The sequence below is a fragment of the Falco biarmicus genome, unplaced genomic scaffold, assembly GCF_023638135.1.
Source record: "Falco biarmicus isolate bFalBia1 unplaced genomic scaffold, bFalBia1.pri scaffold_30, whole genome shotgun sequence".
In the NCBI taxonomy this organism is placed as follows: domain Eukaryota; kingdom Metazoa; phylum Chordata; class Aves; order Falconiformes; family Falconidae; genus Falco; species Falco biarmicus.
Genome location: NW_026611861.1, coordinates 448,247 through 451,021, shown reverse-complemented (window position 1 = coordinate 451,021; position 2,775 = coordinate 448,247).

Here is a 2,775-nt window from a genome sequence, read left to right as displayed (position 1 = left end):
GCTTTGTTGTGCGGCACCGCTTACACCCCAGAGTTGCCTTCATAAATGCATCCTTGTACTAGGAAAGGAAAATCGCCTGTCATGCCAGTCATACCACTGTACTACCCTACCCGCAGGGCAACAGACCGCCCTGCTTGTAAGAGGATTTAATACAGGAAATAATCCTCAAGTATCTGGGTGTTTTAACAGTTTAATCACGTGCTTGCAGTCTGACTGCTGACACAATCTAACAAGAAAAAATATTAAGGGGGCTAAATCTGTGTTTCAAAAAAAGTGGGGTTTCTCTTTCCCTTCCTGAGAAAACTTGCTCCCTCTACGTTTCTGCCCTGTCATTTCATCTAGCAGCTTCGAAGAAGGGTTTCCCGGCCAGCTATTTTGATGTCATGGCGAGCTCTGAGATGTTTGAGTTTGTTCCTTTCACGCCCCCAGAACTTGGAGTCCTGTGGCTACAACAGCATCTCTGCTGCTGTACAAAAGCAGGGCCCTTGCCAGGTCCTCACGATAACGCACTTGATGGGCAAGGTGAACACGTTATTTTACACAGCTTCAGAAATCTCACTGCATTGTTGCCTGCGAAAAGCCACTTTCCTTTTGGCATTTGAGACACCTTTGAACACTGACCATAGAGCCCTGTGGCAACCTCTAGGCCTGGGGGAAACCTGCATTAGGGAGGAAATGCCTTAAGAGGAAACTCCCCTTAAGCTTTGAGTGTTGTTCTGTAGAAGGAAGAGAGTTGCCTTATTGCCCCAGGACGGGGTAGGGGAGCCCGGAGGCAGCGGTGCCTGAGCCTGGGACAGGGTTCTCCAGCCTGGAGGCCAAAGCTGTTGGTGGGACTCTTCCCTCCGGCCTCCTGCCTGGTCCCTGCAGGGGGCAGGGGACCCGTGCTGGGGCAGCAAACACTGCTGTAAAGCCTAAAGGTGTCCCCAGGGGCTGCCCCCAGCTCTGTCTGGGAGCTGCTGCCGTCAGATTCACCCACTAGCAAGCAGTTCCTGGTGCAGGAGTGACAACTGCGTGGAGGAGAACAGGTCTGGGTGTCTAATACCAAGGTCTCCAACATCAGCTGAGCAGCGTTTGTTTTAATGGTTTGGGTTTTTTTTTCTCCCCAGGAGTTTCCATAGTACCCCAAAGCCATTTTCTGTCAGAAAAGGTGCAGGCACGTGCACGAGACACGGGTGTTTCTCTGTGTTGTAACTGGGAGCAAAGGCGGCTTTTCTTTTCGTTCCAGCTGGAAGGGGAGCACAGAGCGTCAGCCCCAGGGAGGCAGCCCTGCTCCCTCGTCCTGGCTGTGGGTGTGAGCCCGTGCACGCTCCACCTCTGGAGGAAAGGCACTGAAGAAGAGCAGCCTGGGAGGGACCTCCCAGAGCCGGCTGGGGAGAGGGCTGGTCACCCCGCGGCCCATGGCGACTGCCGGGAGCAGCTCGGCGTGGCCAGTGGCCTCTGGGCACGGGCCTGCGGGCCTCCCCTGCATTGCTGTAGGCGGGCACCGGAGCGTCCCCAGGCCTGGGCGCCCTGTGTGGGAGCCATGCGTGGGGACAAGGCCCCGGGCGGTGGCAGCCAGAGCTGCTGCACGCACACAGGACTGAGCTCTGCAGAGGCTGCTGGCACCGGGGGGATGTGGGAGGTGCGGGCTCGGGCCTGCTGGGGCCTCTGTGAGGGGCAAGCAGGGGCTGCCCCACGCCGGGCACAGCCGGGCACAGCCAGTCCCCGCCAGGCTCCACAGCATCCACAGTCAGGGCTTTGTGATGCAGGCGGCGCAGCGTGCCCAGAGGTCATTGTGATGCGGGTCCCCACGGTGACCCCGCGGGTATTTAAGGAGCCAGAGCCCTGGGGTGCCCACTCCCAGGAGAGCCACTCCCTCAGGAGGCAGCATCTCCCCTGGGTGACCATGGCCGGTCGTCGGCAGGCGCCGCCGAAGATGCCCACGCATGAGGAGGCAAACGCCCCCCCCCAGCCCAACAGCAGGCTGCCGGGCCTGCAGAACCGGCGCCAGGTGAGGGACGGGGCAGGAGGGGGAGGCCGGTGGTGGGACGGGGCCACGCGGAGCTGCCTTAGTGCCAGGGCCGGGCTTGCCGCCACTGTGGGGGCCGCTGTGCCAAGGCAGCCGCCTCCAGTCCTTGACTTCTCCTCCTCCTGCCCGCAGATGGGCCACAGGCGGCCGCTGGCAGCGCCGCAGGACAGCCAGGGACAGGCTTCGTCCCCCCATGGGAACAGGCTGCGACGGCTCCCCTGCCCACAGAGCTCGCAGGCCGCTGGGAGCCGACGCGCACAGGTAGGGAGCCCGAGGGAGCCCGGGACAAACGTCTTCCCGAGTCCAGGCGCTGCCGACAGGCAGGCGGGAGCTGCAGGAGGGGACGGGAGGGCCCGGTCACCTAGCAAGCTGAGCCCCCCAAGCCGTGCCTGCAGGCTGCCCGGGCATGCTGGGGATGCTCCCAGGAGTCACTGTGGGCCATGGCCGGAGCAGTGCGCTCCCCAGCCAGCTCTGGGAGCCGAGCGGCAACTCCCTGTGGGGCCGAGTGCTGCCCTGGGGGCTGGCAGGGGAGCCGGCACAGGGGCTCTTCCAGCTGGGACACGGGGGCACGGGCGAAGGGCCACAGTCACGCAGCCTCTCTCCTCGCCTTCTCTTGCAGACGGACAGCCCGGCGTGCAGGGTGGCAATGCCCTCCATCAGGGTGAGGCGGGAGGAGACAGCCCGTCTGCCAGCAAGGCAGGCAGCAGCACCACAGAAGGTGCACGCAGCTCGGGCACCAGGAGCTGCCAGCACTTGCTGCAAGCTCC